General features: G+C 46.0%; 1 protein-coding gene and 1 long non-coding RNA gene across 7 annotated transcripts in view; one reads left to right on the top strand and one right to left on the bottom strand.

Moving 5' to 3' along the window:
• Positions 1–15,928, top strand: part of LOC119168181 (uncharacterized) — a 411,631-nt gene that overhangs the window by 233,434 nt on the left and 162,269 nt on the right. The window lies entirely within an intron of this gene.
• Positions 1–15,928, bottom strand: part of LOC119166775 (uncharacterized) — a 110,699-nt gene that overhangs the window by 14,630 nt on the left and 80,141 nt on the right. The window contains exons 2-4 of one of the 3 annotated variants that reach the window (XR_012888504.1): positions 14,259–14,389; positions 13,440–13,566; positions 9,978–11,318 (exon numbers count right to left, since the gene is read on the bottom strand). This is a non-coding gene — a long non-coding RNA (uncharacterized LOC119166775). Of the gene's footprint in view, positions 1–9,977; positions 11,319–13,297; positions 13,567–14,258; positions 14,390–15,928 lie in introns of those variants that run through there. The other 2 variants (XR_012888503.1, XR_012888502.1) reach the window with 2 other exon arrangements.

Raw genomic sequence — 15,928 nt, 5'->3', positions numbered from 1 at the left:
CAGACGATGCATTTAACCGCCTTGTGTGCAGAGGCTGTTCCACCGTGCAAGATGTTATCTCCGAGTGCCTACGTTTTCAAGAGGCTAAAAGCCGTCGCATTGCCCATCACTTTACATGCCTTCCCAACACTGCTGAGACGTCAACTTGTGAGGATCTTCGTATAGCGACACAGCCCAATTCACACTCCGGTGACATCACGAGAATCGTACGCCGCGAAATCGAGGCCATATCATCCGCATCCTTGAGAGCCTTAGCACCGAGTGATCCCCATCCGACCATTTCGCTAATACAGACCGTTGTTCGCCAAGAACTAGCCAACGCGTTTATTCACACGGTCTGTTCTGTGCACCGTCTTGACGCTGTCAGTTCATCTACTTTGAGCCACCCACAGCATTATTGCCACCCTGCTCCCCGTAACCGTGACCCAAATGGGTGGAGACGCCTGACGATAGGCCAATTTGCTTTCGATGTGAACGAGTGGGACACATTTCCCGCCATTGCCGAAGCACGTGAACCTCACCGTATTGGGCAAACTCAAACTCCTCCAACCTCCTCTCACCAGCGCATCTCTATGGCCAGGAACTATCACGGCGTGATGGCTCAGCTGATTACGACCCAACCACTACGACCACTGCCCAGCATAGTCGCTCACCTTCACCTCGACGTAGATTTTCCCGGTCTCCGCCGCCACCCCGTTTTCCGTCCCCATCCTCTGCCCGGTGGTTTTCTTTGGAAAACTAACGGCTGCAGCTTCTGTAGGTGACGCTGCTGATACGACTTGCTCTCCAATTTCTCTTGTACGCTGCCAACCAATCAGAACCTGATCGACATTGAAGTGAATGGTTTATCTGTTAAAGCCTTGGTGGACACTGGCGCTCATATTTCTGTGATGAGCTTGCACATTCGTGAGCGCTTAAAGAAAGTCCTTACTCCAGCCCCTTCACGCAGTGTTCGTGTTGCTGATGGTGGTACAGCTTCTGTTATTGGCGTCTGTACTGCGTGTGTCACTATCGCTGGTCGTCAAACTTCAGTTCTCTTTACTGTTCTCTCTCACTGCACCAATGATGTGATCCTCGGTCTTGATTTTTTGTCCACTCATTCTGCCCTCATCGACTGCTCAGCTGGTACTGTGCAACTTGACCTACCGTGTCCGCTTGATCCACCCAGTCCACCCCAAACTCGTATGTGCTCTGCTGGGCATGTCGGTTTGTCACCGCAAACTGTGACCTGCATCACGATAATGCCCTCACCACCTGTTTCTGATGGCGACTATGTGCTTGCGTCCATTACATCTATAGCACTCTGAAACGCGGTTTCGAAAACATAGCGCAGTTTAATAACCCATCTCCGCCATTTTTCTAACTCCCTCTTCTTTTTTTCTCAGCAGACTACCCACTACTAGCTTATGTCCCAAGTGTGTCGTGCCAGAAGAAGAAGAAAAGTATGCCACAGATAGGCCCCCCCTGCTGACAAGTGGCCGTGGGCACTTCAAGAAAAAAAAAATGATCAGACGGAGCTTGTCAGAATGAGTGCTGGCTTGATCTTTTCAATGCTGACTGTGTCTTCATGTCCATTACGCAGGATTGTAAAATGATGTTCAGAACGCTTGATGACTGGGAAAGGACTGTCATAGTGAGGCTGAAGAGCACGGCGAGACGCATCGAAAGGAACAAAAACGTGTGAAGATGTCTGTAGGTTTGCCGGCAGAAAAACGTCATTCTTAGTGTGAGCTGAAGTTGGTGATAGACGTAAGTTTTGCATAAAGATCTGCAGACGCTGGACGAAATAAGATGGATCCGAAACACTCTGCGTAGTAACGGGGCTGACGAGGTCACCAGGCAAACGGAGTGTGCAGCCATAAACCATCTCGGCTGCAGAGCTGGCAAGTTCTGGCCGAAGTGTTGAACGCAGGGCGAGAAGCACGATGGGGAGGTGTGATACCCAATCTTTGGCGTGAGGCTGCGAGGCGAGTGCTGCTTTTAGATGACGATGGAGTCTCTCCACTAAGTCATTTGATGCTGGATGATACGCAGTTGTGCGAATATGCGCACAACCCAGTAGAGATGTGACAGTGGTGAAAAGCGCTGACTCAAACTGTCTGTCTCAATCAGTAGTCACCGTTGATGGTACACCGAACGGCTAATCCAGGTAGCAAGAAAGGTACGAGCAACTGTTTCTGCCGTGATGTCAGGCATTGGAGCTGCTTCAGGCCACCTAGTGTACCTGTCAATACACGTAAGCAAATACGTATTTCCCCAACATGGAGGTAATGGCCCGACAATGTCCAAATGAGTGGTGTCGAAACGTGCATGAGGGAGAGGGAATTTTCCCCATGGAGGCTTGGTGTGTCGTTGCACCTTGATACGCTGACATGCTCTGCAAGTACGAACCCAGTCACGAATGTTGGCGCGTATGCGCGGCCAGACATAGTGACCAGATGTTGCGTAGCTCTTACGCCTGAATGGCAGATGGAGTGGAGGGTGTCAAAAACAGCAGGACGAAGCTGTGAAGGAACATAGGTACGAGTGCAGTTGTGTGAAACATCGCACCAGAGCGTAACGTCGTCGTCAGGAAAGTTGACTTGTTCCAGTCGAAGGGAAGTAGAGGATCGGAGTCGTGGAAGCTCATCGTCTAATGCCTGTGCCTCCGCGAGCGAGGACAATGAAAGGTAGGTGGTGCCTGTCAAGGCATTGATGGTAATACGACAGAGAGCGTCCGCTGCACTGTTAAAGCTGCCTTTTACATAACGTATGTCTGTGGTGAATTCAGCAATGAAAGCAAAATGTTGAAGTTCTCTAGGAGTGTGCATGTCACTGCAGGAAATGTAAAGCCGAAACAATGGGCTTGTGGTCGGTAAGAATGGCAAATTGTCGCCCTTCAAGGAAGTACTTGATATGCTTCACCACAAGGTAGGCCGCGAGGAGTTCTCGTCCGAAAGTACTATATCAGTGCTCAGTGTCGCGTAACTTGCGAGAAAAGAAGGAAATTGGAGCCCATGCATCATTGATCTATTGATGAAGAGCGGCCCCAATTGCTTCTGAAGAAGCGTCCACCATGAGGCTAGTGGGAGCAGTTGGTGAAGGGTGGTGCAGGAGGGTGGCCTGGGCGAGCTTGGTCTTAACGGCGGCAAAAGCTTGATCCGCGACCGTGTTCCAAGGAAGTGCGGCTGACTCCGCTTGCGAAGTCTAGAGTAGTGCTTCCAGAGGTTGCAGCAGTGTAGAGCATGTAGAGATGAAGCGGCGATAAAAATTGACGAGTCCGAGAAAACGTCGTAGACTGCGTATGGACATGGGAAGCGGGTACTCGAGGATAGCTTGAACCTTTTCAGGTAGAGGAGTGATGCCATTTTTAGTGATCTAATGTCCGAGGAATGCTATCTCTGAGACTCCAAACTGACACTTTTCGACATTGATGACAAGGTCGTAATCATGCAGTCTAGTGAAAAGCTGGCGTAGATGTGCCTTGTGCGTTTCAGCGTCCTTGCTGGCAATGAGAAGATTGTCGATATAGGCGAAACAAAACGGCAAGCCTCTTGTGACTTTGTCTATAAAACGCTGAAATGTCTGAGCTGCGTTTCTCAAACCGAAAGGCATTCGTAAATGCTCATAGAGCCCAAATGGGGTAATTATTGCAGTTTTGGGAATGTCAGAAGGCTCAACGGGTATCTGGTGATAAGCTTTCACAAGATCAATCTTCGAGTATACAGTTGTGCCTGTTAAAAAAGCAGTACAGTCCTGAATATTGGGTAACGGGTATCGATATGGAACAGTGACTGCATTGAGAGCCCGATAATCACCACAGGGCCGCCAGTCATTGTTCTTCTTGGGAACCATGTGTAGCGCCAATGACCACGAGCTTGATGACGGACGAATGATTTGCAACTGTAACGTATGCTCAAACTCGTTGCGAGCAATTCGAAGTTTATCAGGGCCAAGTCGGCGAGGGCGGCAGTGAACCAGTGGGCCTGTGGTAATGCAGTGGGTCACAGTGTGCTTGGGGATCTTATCCATGGGAGACTGCGTTGTAATCTCCGGAAACTCGTTGAGCAGAGCTGTATATGGTGACGTGGGCGGTTTCACGAAAGTGGGGTTTAGGGCGGTAGCGCGTGACAGAAAACCATCGACCGATAAGCTGGTATAGCTATCCACCAGGCGACAGCGGTTCATATTCACGAGCAGATGAAAATGCCTTAAGAAATCGGCGCCTAAGATTGCGCAGCGTACGTCTGCTATCCAAAATAACCACTGCAGTTTCCTCTTAAGACCGAGATCAAGCGTCAGAGACTTCTGTCTGTAAGTTGCGATGACCGAAGAATTGATCGCTTCTAAAGGAGTTGACTTCTCGCGAAGATGCCGGTCAGTTTTGGACGCTGGAATTATGCTGACTTCTGCTCTAGTGTGCACCAGCAAGCGCAGACCTGTGATTTTGTCGATGATGTGGAAGGGGCGGCTTGATGCTTGGCCTTGATTGCCCGTTGCTGTTATTGACGATCGGCAGGAGCGTTTTCCATGCGCCATGAGCGAGGTGGCACACATCTGCGAGCCGCGGCACGAAAACGCTGGTGATAATAGCATGTGTTCTGCGGTGAAAAGCAGTGTTCGGGCTGGTGGAGGGGCCGTTGCGGAGCAGTTGAGGTGAGAGATGGTCGATGTGGACGAAGTCGGTCATTTAAGTTGCGAATGCTCAGCAATTGCAGACGCAAGTTGGCGACTTCAGCTGCGAGAACTTTTACCGTTTCTCGAAGGGAATCTGCTTCGGAAATCCGAGAGGTGTGGGCAGCCTTTATGACTGCCGGAGCAACGTCCATCATGTCATCGGCCATTTTTGCCAGCTCCGACAGCAGTTTATCCTGAGCTGGGACAAGAGCCATTCGCATGGTAGGTGGAAGACGCTGTAGAAACAACTCACGTAGTATGGATGTTTCGGATGGTCCCCAAGCAGGTGCTGCAGGTGACGTAGAAACTGTGTGGGACGGCGGTCCCCGTGCTCTTCGTTGCACAGAAGTTGCTGAATGCGCTGATGCTTAGGCGGAACGAGTCAATGAAGATGAGCCCGTTTGACTGTCGTATATGGAGTGTCACCAGACGGGCCCACAAGGATGTCGCGTATTTCGGCCATTGCCTGTGACGGCAACGCTTCAACGAGGAGCTCATGCTTGCGAACTTTTGATGGGATGTGATGAATGCGCAACTTGTTCTCAACTTGAATGAACCATAAGGAGGGATCGGCAAGCCACAGCTGTGGTAGCGTCATGGTAGTAGTACCTTCAACAACACCCGAAGAGGGTATATGGCCGGGTGCCCAGGACCGATGGGAGGCTGCTCTGCGCAGCTCGCAACCGGGTTTACAGCTCCGGACAGTGAGCTGGGCCAGAAGGGTCGCCGAAGCACAGCAGTGTCCGGCCACCTAGAGCGGCCCGAGGGCTCGTCGTCATCCTGATTCCACTTCCTCAACCACACCCCCCCTCAAATGATTCCTTCGTGAATCAATAAAGTTGATTACCTACCTACCTGGCCGGGTGCAGTGGCAGCGGTACCAGGGCTGAGGCTGTCGAGATGCTCACGCTGCTCCATGGAAGGCCGCATTCGTAGTCCGGGTCACCAATAAATATAGAACTCTGAAACGCGGTTCCGAAAACACAGTGCGGTTTATTAATGCATCTCCGCCATTGTTCCAACTCTCTCTTCTTTTTCTCTCAGCAGACTACCCACTACTAGCTTATGTCCCAAGTGTGTTGTGCCAGAAGAAGAAGAAAAGTATGCCACACATCCATTCTTTTGACTCACAGTGCTACCTTACCACACACTGTTATTCAGTTACGTGCAAACCGCGCCTTGATTCCTGTGCTCAACTTTGCTCTGTGTCCACAAGTGCTGCCGCGTGGAATTGCCCTCGCCATGCTGACTCCCTCTGACGAATGCGTCATCTCAGCTCTATATTCTGACAATGCTGGACACTGCAGCTACACGCATGCTCGATCTTCGCAAGCAAGCCCGTCTGCTGACGTTAAAAAAATGATCGTGTCAGACCTTTTTCCGCATCAAGCTGATGCACTCCTTCACGTCCTTGAGTCATACTGGGAGATATTTAACTTTTGTGATCGTTTGCTAGGTCAAACCACTACTGTAAAGCACCGCATTGACACCGGCTATGCCTCCCTGTCCATCGACGGCCATACCGCGTATCTCCAACCAAGGGTCACATAATTCAAGCAGAAGTCGACAAAATGCTCGCCAGAGACATAATTGAGCCATCATGTAGTCCATGGGCTTCCCCTGTAGTTCTTGCCAAAAAGAAGGACAACACTTGGCGATTCTCTGTTGACTACCGACATCTGAACAAGATTACTAAAAAGGACGTCTACCCGCTACCGCGCATAGACGACGCCCTGGATTGTCTTCAGGGCGCTAATTATTTTTCATCCATTGATCTAAGATCAGGGTACCGGCAAATTGCTGTCGACGACATGGACCGCGAAAAGACAGCTTTTGTCACGCCCGATGGTCTTTACCAGTTTAAGGTCATGCCCTTATGTTTATGCTACGCTCTGGCCACCTCCGAGCAGATGATAGACTCTCTTTTGCATGGGTTCAAATGGTCAATTTGTCCTTGTTACCTTGACAACGTTATTGTCTTTTCTCTGACCTTTGAGACCCACCTCGACCGTCTATTCTCAATACTGGCTGTTTTTCGCTATGTTGGTCTCCAACTGAATTCGTCAAAGTGCCACTTCGGACGCCAGCAACTAACCATGTTGGGCCACCTTGTCGACTCCTCTGGTGTACGCCCTGATCCCAATAAAGTGCGAGCCGTGCGGAACTTCCCCATTCCGACCTGCACCAAAAAAGTCCGCAACTTTCCCGGTCTGTGCTCGTACTTTCAACATTTTGTGAACAACTATGCGGAAGTAGCTCGTCCTCTCACAAACGTACTGAGAAAATATGTCTCATTCACATGGGGTGCTGCACAGGCTGCAGCGTTCTCTACACTTATTGCATTGCTCTGTTAACCACCTGTTCTGGCCCATTTTGACAATGCCGCCCCTACAAAAGTCCGCACCGATGCCAGTGGCCACAGAATTGGTGCTGTTTTGGTCCAGCATCAAAGCGGCTGCGCCCGTGTTATCGCCTATGCCAGCCGTCTCCTCTCGCAGGTGGAAAAGAATTACTCAATCACCAAAAAGGAATGCCTTGCTCTCGTTTGGGCAGTAGTGAAATTTAGGCCCTATTTACACGGTCGACATTTCACCGTCACAACCGATCACCACGCACTTTGCTGGCTCGCATCCTTGAAAGACCCCACTGGGCGCCTTGGTCGATGGGCATTACGATTCCAAGAGTATAACTACTCGGTGTCTTACAAATCTGGCCGCTTACACCATGATGCTGACTGCTTATCTCAGAATCCAGTGGACCCACCTGAGGCGTTGGATGAAGCGCCATGTGTCCTGTCTCTTTCCGCTTTAAGCCATTGCACAGGCTCTACCAACCAGCTGTGCCACGGACCCGATTTTCTTCTGCACGACGTCATACTTCATCATGGCGCACCATGCCAACTCCTCATATATCATAGGCGCTATTTTATTTCCCAAGTTATCGACGACCTGCTTCGCTCCTGCGAGACAAAACATAAATTTACGACAGCCTACCACCCGCAAACTAACGGACTGACTAAGCGATTCAACCAGACTTTAACCAATATGCTCGCCATCTATGTATCGTCCGACCATCAGGACTGGGACGTTGCATTGCCTTTCGTTGCGTTCGCCTATAATTCCTCACACCACGATGCAGCTGGTTTTTCATCTTTCTATCTCGTGTTTGGCAGTGATTCAACTTTATCGTTTGACACCATTTTTCTGACAGCCGTCGACTCGATGACCGAATACGTCCGCGATGCTACAGTGCAGTCCACTTATAACGATACCACATATAACGATATATCGGTTATAACGATGGGTCGACTTAACAGTCTCATTTTATGCATCGGGGCTATGGGGGAAAAAACCATATATAACGATACGTTATCCACCGCATATCGGATACAACGATGAAAAGTTTGCCGCGGACGGCATGTTTCATTCAGAATAATCGTAACATTTAGATTGATAAGTTCCTCTGAAACGAACTATGCCGAGACAAGACGAAAAGTTAGCGTAGGCGAGTACGTATCTGCCGCCACTGCAGGACAGCGCCGGCAGCGCGTCCCGGCCGTTCAAAAAGCCGAGGAGAGCATCGCGAATTGGCGCGACGCGCTACAGATGGCGCCAGCTGTGGCACGTTTTGCGCCTCGCCGCGCGTCGACCGAGGAGAGGCTGAGAGAATTTTAAAAAAAATGCGAAAAGCAAAGCGCCGCGCTCCGCGGCTCCCCGCCTTCTACAACGGCAAGCCGGCAAGCTACTCGTAGCTTGCCGAACGAAAGCGGGAAAGAGAGAGAAAATAAAAAAAGCGAAAAGCAAAGCGGCGGGGCGACATCGGGGCGGGGCCCCGTTGGCATTCCGGCTATGTACCTCTGGCTGTGCTTTCTTCCTCCCACTGCTCCCACCCCGCCGTCGGTCAGTCTCTCTTCCTCAGCGAACCCGTGATGCGTTCTTCGGAGTAAGAAATAAAGTCTTGTTTTTGACATCCTATTATCTACAATATTTATTAATTGGTGAAAATAGCGAAATGAAGCCTGGAGCTACAAAAGGTACGTCCGGCGACGATTTTATGGCGGCAGTCCAGATATAACGATCACCGGTTATAACGATCATATTTTTAGGTTTTCTCGATATCGTTATAAGTGGACTGCACTGTATCACCAGAGCTCGAAAAGCACGAGAAGTTGCCTGTCAGCGCCTCTTAGCATCGCAAGATCAGCAGTGGCAGCGTTACAACTCCCATCATCGCCAAGTTTCCTTTACTTCGGGTTCTCTTGTGCTATTGTGGACTCCAACTAGGCTCATTGGACTTTCTGAAGAACTGCTTTCCCGCTACTCGGGGCTCTACCGCGTATTGCGCCAGGTGACAGATGTGACCTACGAGATAGCCCCGCTCGAGTCTTCTTCCTCCTCCCCTTCACTGTCTACAGACATTGTTCATGTATCTCGCCTTAAGCTTTACCGCTCGGCAACATTATAGAAAGCACCGAGAAGGTGCTTCAGCACCCGGGGGTTATGTAATGAGACAATGTCCCACAAAAGCGGTTAGATAGGCGCGGAGAAAGATGACGTAATTTTGGTGTAGGGCACAGCACTTGTTCTCCATTTTGGCTTGCGCGTTGGCGCTGCGTTTCATATATCTTCAAATGCCTAGTTTCGCGTGTACCTTCACGTAACAATATAAGCAATTGGAAATTGTTGTAGGTCCAATCGGTGCTTCATATTGAACAGTTCCGGGTAGGACTATTACGTATACTGAATCGATAATAATTATACTTAATATGCTGTGGAGAGAATTACACACCAGGGTTTAAGTCGAGTTTTATATAGTAAAACTTATAAATGGGAATGGGCTAAGGACCCTTTATACCAGATATGGTTCTAATGGGAATTCCATCGATTGATTCCAATTGGACTTCCTTATTGACAATTGGTATCAATTAGACATCACAGAAATTAGTAAAGCTGTAAGACAAGAAAATAGTTCATAGAAACATTTTTGCAATTATAATATTACTTCTAAAATAAAATATGTGTACATTTTAATATAATGTACAAGGTGTGTCTTTTATTTCATCTGTTCACTTTACAGTAGGCCACAAAAATTACCGTATTGTTCTCGGGGGCCCTGCACAACTCACTAGGTTGAAATTACTGGCATGTTGAGTGAGGCTATGTTTAGAGATGAACATATCGTATGTGGAGAAATTTTTAATTTCATGGTAGCCTTCACTAATGCTAACTTCATGAAATCTGACAACATGGTTTCTTAATTTTGATGCATCTCCAATGAGATTAATAAATCAGACTCTTAATTCACAGCAACACTGTATTTTTAATTGGCAAGATTAGTCCGACCAATCAACCTAATTGGTCAAAAATTTTGGATTGGGTTTCTTTATGCTATCGATTGTTTGAGTTGTTTAGACACAACCACACAAGTGATAAATCCAATAAGAACTCTGTGTTGTTTCCAATGGAGGAACTGGGTTCACCTGCTAGTCTAATTGGTCAATTCATTTGGGTGTTGCTTGTATTACCAGTTGGTTGTGTTGGTCATGTATCAGGTCTGTGACGAGTGGAAGCCAGTAACAAAAGACCGTTTATTCAAACAAGGAACGCGTATATATAGTATGCAGCATGATAACCACGTGTGGTCATTATCTAAGATTAGTTTTGTTGATGGTGGTGCATGCGTGCGCATGGCTTACAAGCATTTCTTGATCGATACATCTTCCCGCGGGAAACAAAACAACTTAAGTTACTTGATTAAAGTTACTATCATAGCGTAGTTGATCCGGTGGTTGTGTCTCCCGAGCAGACCTGGGTAGGGAGGAAGTACTTCTTGCTGAGGAACTGAAACTTGTGCTGGCGGCTGCTCGGATGATCTGTTACTGGGCCTTCGATGTTCGTCACTATGCTCATGCCGAGCCCATCCTGGCTCGTCGAGGCCGTCATGTTCATCGCTCGATGACGACTCACTTTCAAAGTCTTCCCGATACTGCTCACCTGTCCTCAGTAGGTGGTGCCGGTTACCTCGAAACCTTCTGCCGTCCTCCGTGGCCACCTCGTAAGATCTCGGTGCAACTCGTTTTAGCACTTGCGCAGCTTGGTGTTGTTTGTACTGAAGACTATCTGGTCCCGTATCAAAGATACTGTCAAGGAATCGAAGTTGCAGCTGCGTGCCTGTCTCTTGAGGTCACGTAGAAAATGCTCAAAGGGTTAGCCTTCTGCTTGTGTCCTAATGCGGAACAGATATCTCTCAAAAACCTCATTTTGGTGCTCTTGGCAATATTCATCAAACTTCTTCACAACCGTCTCATAATCTTGCTTGCTTTCACTTTCAGAAAAATAGAAGTTGTTGAATACCTCGAGTGCTTCGTCTTCCACAAAGCTCAGCAGGAGCACGGTCTTGACAACTGGAGTCCTGGGTTCTTTCGCTGGTGATGTCGCCTTCAAGAACAGCTCAAACTTCTGTTTGAATCTCTCCCAGTTCTTTGCCTAGTTTCCAGATAGCAGCAAGGGTTCTGGTGCCTTGAGAAGTTCCATTGCTAATGCTCAATTTTGCCGGGCGGTCGTGGCTTCTAATTGCATAGTCCGGTTACTGCTTGCAGCTTGTGGGCCGATTTCATCTATGTCGCAGAGCGACGCGCCTACTTCTGACACCATGTATCAGATCTGTGACAAGTGGAAGCCAGTAACATAGGACCATTTATTCAAACAAGGAACGCTTATATATAGTATGCAGCTTGATAACCACGTGTTGTCATTATCTAAGATTAGTTTCGTTGACAGTGGTGCATGTGTGCTCATGGCTTACATGCATTTCTCGATCAATACAGGTCAGACCCAATCAAACCCAACAGGATGACCCATTGAACCCATTGGAATTTTCTAATTGATGTCCCAAAACACAGTTGGAAAGCTCTAATCGGCCCTATTGGAAATGTTCAATTGGTTTCAATGGGATCAAATTGAAAAGTTTCAGTTGGTCAGGAAATTTTTTGACGGGGAAACCATACAATACGCAGCTACTCAACTAGAATTGTGTACGTATTCATAATTGTTTTAATGTTTTGGCAGTTTAACTTGGAAAATATTGAAAAGATTACTTGCTTTCTTAAAGGAAAATTACAGAACAACACCCGAAATTCAGTTGCCCTTCTAGCTGGATTACAAGATATGCCAACAAATAAAATGAAAGCCATACTCTTTATATGTACTTTCATAGAAGATGGGCCTTAAAGAAGCTTTAAAATGCATGTCAGGTATAGGGCCTAGCCTGTTCACTCAATGGCACATGTATGAGCTTTTTTGACAGCGCTAAGGGTCCCATGCTATTTTCCTCTGAGGGAGCATTTTATTTTCAAAAATAGGAAATAGTCTGCTGGTGTGAAGTCGGGGCTGTAAGGGAGCTAGGGAATCATAGTGTTTGTCATCAGGCAAACACAAATCTTGATGCCGTACCACTGTAGGATCCTTTGATGCATTTTGTGTCAGCACTCACTCGCTCAACAAGGGTACGCTGAAAACATGATATACACTAAATTAACGCTCACTGGCGATTCGCACTTGCAGCATTTCTAGATATTTTCAAGCAACACTTTACAGGAGCTGTTTGCTGCCTAAAAATTCTGTCATTTGAAGCAAACTTAACTTCCAGAAGGCCTGTGTAACCACCTTCAAGTACCATATTCTATCAGGAGAAGTGGCAATGAATGGATATTGGGGACGCACATGCTGCTGTGTGTATACACAAGTCATAGATCTGTCCCTTCGTGCCATTATTTGCTCATAAGCTTGAACAGCATTGTCCTCGCGATTTAGTGCTCACTTGCCGAGGAATGTCCTTCACAGTACCGTCAGGCTTTCAGCACCGCAGCACCTGCTTAAAAACTGATGCTGTGAGTCGTACAGTGCATTCTTGATGCCAGTTTTTATTCTCTGCTTGGCCCATAGCGCCATAAAAAATGGCTGCCTTGTTGTCAAGGCTTAAGGGCCGAACAGCTGCAAAATTACAATACATGTGGGAAAATGTGACCTAAATTTCAAAATGAGTAACATCAGCTCAAAAAGAGCAATAAAATAACTATTGCTAGTATGAGGCTCATGAATTGAAATGCAAGTAAGGGAAAGTATGAATAATGTTTGTCTAGCTGTCATTCTAGTCATCTTATGGAGCTCTATACTCCTAAGAGGTGCCTTGACTAAATTAAACAAGTGTATCATTCAGAAGTTTTCTGCTGTATAATCTAATTACAAAAAAATCTCCGGAGCCCTCCCCTTATCGAAAAAATGGGGTCGAACGAAACTTTGCATATGAATGCCTTGCATGCTTTGTATGGCCACTTTCTTTTTAATGCGATAGCATTAAAGAGACCGTTTCACAGAAATTCTGGTGTCAGGGTTGTTGGTGGTGAGTGAAAAATAATCTTCTGCGTGGCTATAAAAATCGAGAAAGACAAAAAAAAATCTGGGTCTAAGTGAGAATCGAACCCAGGTCGTTTGCGTGGCAAGCGAGGGTTCTACCACAAAGCGCTTATACATGTTTGTTTTCCACTGGTGAAAACTTCGTCTAAAATAATTTCTTCAGATTTCTTTTATACATATGTAATCTGCTTTGGGCAACCTCATTCATATAAATATGCAACTCAATGTAGGCTGGAAATTGCTCACTATATTTTCCCACAGGATTGTTCGACACTACATTTTGATGAAAAGGCAAACATTACACTTGCGATACACCATCATATTTCTATGAAAATGAATGTCGTATTTTTTGCATGCATTCACTCTTACCATCAAACATCTCTTTAATAATTTTCTGGCTTTTTTCACACTGCAAATCTTCACTACCTTCAATGCATGGTTGCAGGGAACATCTGTTGTTCGGCTCCACTAGCACAGGGCCTGTCTCGCCTGCACTCTAAAGAACACATGCAGAGAGAAAGTGAGAAATATCCAGTATAAAATCAAATCTTGATAAGCATGATGCCTTTTCAAGAATCCATGATATAAAGCAGCTACTGGACTAGTTGGAATCATGAACTTCGAAGCACTTGGAGCGTTTAGGCAAAATAGGAAATAAAGCATGAAAGACAGAACATACTGTCTCTTCTTTTTTTCTTTGCAGTGTTCTTTGCAGTGTTCTTTGCAGTGTTCTTTTCTTTGCCTACATGCTTGTTTGCCCATTTCACCCAAGCAACAGAAATGCATCGAAGCTATTGGCACATCCATAGTATGCAAATGGCAGTGTATGCTCATTCCTAACATGTGTTTGATTGTAATGGACACCTGAATTTATAAATGCCAGTTATGGTAGCTATGCAAGCATGTATACTTTTGTTGTTTAACCTGTATGTGCATACACACTATTTTGCTGTCCTACATCTTAGCACAGAGCACATTGTGCTGCTCACAAGAGCAACCTGTACACCCACTGTCACCTCACAGAGCCAGGATAACCAAAGACAACCTATATCTTCAGCAGTAGAAATGCATACAAAATGAACAAATACACAAGGCAGAGAAACAAATCAACAACCACGTGGGAAAAAAAAAAGCTTCATTACATGATAAAACATCATCAATACCCTCATGTATTACCTTCCCTCTTACCTGTTAAACAACATGAGTGTATAGGAGCAGAAACAGCTCTAAGTGCGAATCCTCTAGCACAGTGGTTCTCAGCCATGGATGTGTCGGGGACCCCTTGTGGACTAGTGGAAGTGATGGGAGACCACTTGCAGCTGAGGGCAGAGAAAGAGGGGGGTACGAAGGTAAATTAACACAACTGGAGCATGAAACAGTTGCTTTTTATTGCTACCATAAACATCAAACGTGCCACATCACTTCATTTTGGACAGTTCATCAATACGTGGCGCAGTCAGGTTTAAACATAGTTGCATATCTGCAGGCACATTCAACCTGTTTCGGTATTTACTTTGAGTCACGACCAGACCAAACTCTAAAAAAATGTAAAAAAAGAGCAGTTGAGGGTTTCGCGAATCATAAAAGTGGCTTGGTAAACCCCCATATGAGAACCATTGGTCTAGCAGATTTATACACGTTACAGAAAAAGGACTAATAAATTACAATTATTTCATTAAAATGTAACTGATTACAGTGGTATTAGAGCTCTACAAAAGTAATTATGGAATAAAAAATGTAACCAATTACTGTTGCATTACTTTCCTTCAGATATTTTAATATAAAAGCACAATACCACAAATTTACTGGAAAAATACTGCAGCTTGCATGGTAGACAAAAGGCAGGAAACTTGCATGAAGCTTGAGAGGTTTACTGAGACTACTGATATAGCATTATACAACTTTCACCAGGGCATAAGGGTAGTTATATCGTGAGAACACAGCTCTACAAAAGTAATTGTGGAATAAAAATTGTAACCAATTACTGTTGCATTACTTCAGATATTTTAATATAAAAGCACAATACCACAAATTTACTGGAAAACTTTGCAGCTTGCATGGTAGACAAAAGGCAGGAAACTTGCATGAAGCTTGAGAGGTTTACTGAGACTACCGATATAGCATTATTCAACTTTCACCAGGGCATAAGGGTAGTTATATCGTGAGAACAGAACGACTTTGTCATCGTTTTGTTCTCGTGCTATAACTACCGTCATGTCATAACATATAGCCCAAACCACCACATTTCTAAGTTTCACCAGGGGTTGTTTTTCAATGTTATCATCACTGTTTTTTACTCGTATTCTCATTAAGAGGTCAGCTGCTACACTGAATGCTCTCGCAGAGCATGTGCTGGTGGTGAAAAGCGTATTATGATGTAGCAATACCTTGTGTACACCAGCTCACAAGTATCGAAGCACACAATTCTTCTATGCTACTGTCCATGTCCATTATAAAGCACTACACTTCGCTGTTGCTGGCACTCGGGTAAGCCATTGCAGGTAAGGCTATGGAAAAGGCTTTGTAGGGACACGCCCCCCATATAACAGGGCAAGTCGTACCTACATAGCAATCACATATTTTTCAAGATGAAGAATACCACGAATACTGGTTACAACTTGATTTTAAAAAAAAAGGGAGTGATTATCATTAATCAGCCACAAGGAAATGTAACTGACTTACTCGGAAAGTGAGAGTGTGAAATAACTAATTGTCTATTTTACAATACCACAAAAAAAGGGAACTAATTACATGGCTTTCTGTCGGCATCTTTTGTATTGCAATGCATTGATGTCCTTCTTACTCAATGCCCTTAATATGGGCCTGTTAGTCATTTTGAATGAAAAAAAAGTATTTTA

Source organism: Rhipicephalus microplus, unplaced genomic scaffold (genome assembly GCF_043290135.1).
Source record: "Rhipicephalus microplus isolate Deutch F79 unplaced genomic scaffold, USDA_Rmic scaffold_12, whole genome shotgun sequence".
NCBI classification, from domain to species: domain Eukaryota; kingdom Metazoa; phylum Arthropoda; class Arachnida; order Ixodida; family Ixodidae; genus Rhipicephalus; species Rhipicephalus microplus.
Note: the sequence above shows the minus strand (reverse complement) of the source record. Positions and strands in the feature narration are given on the sequence as shown.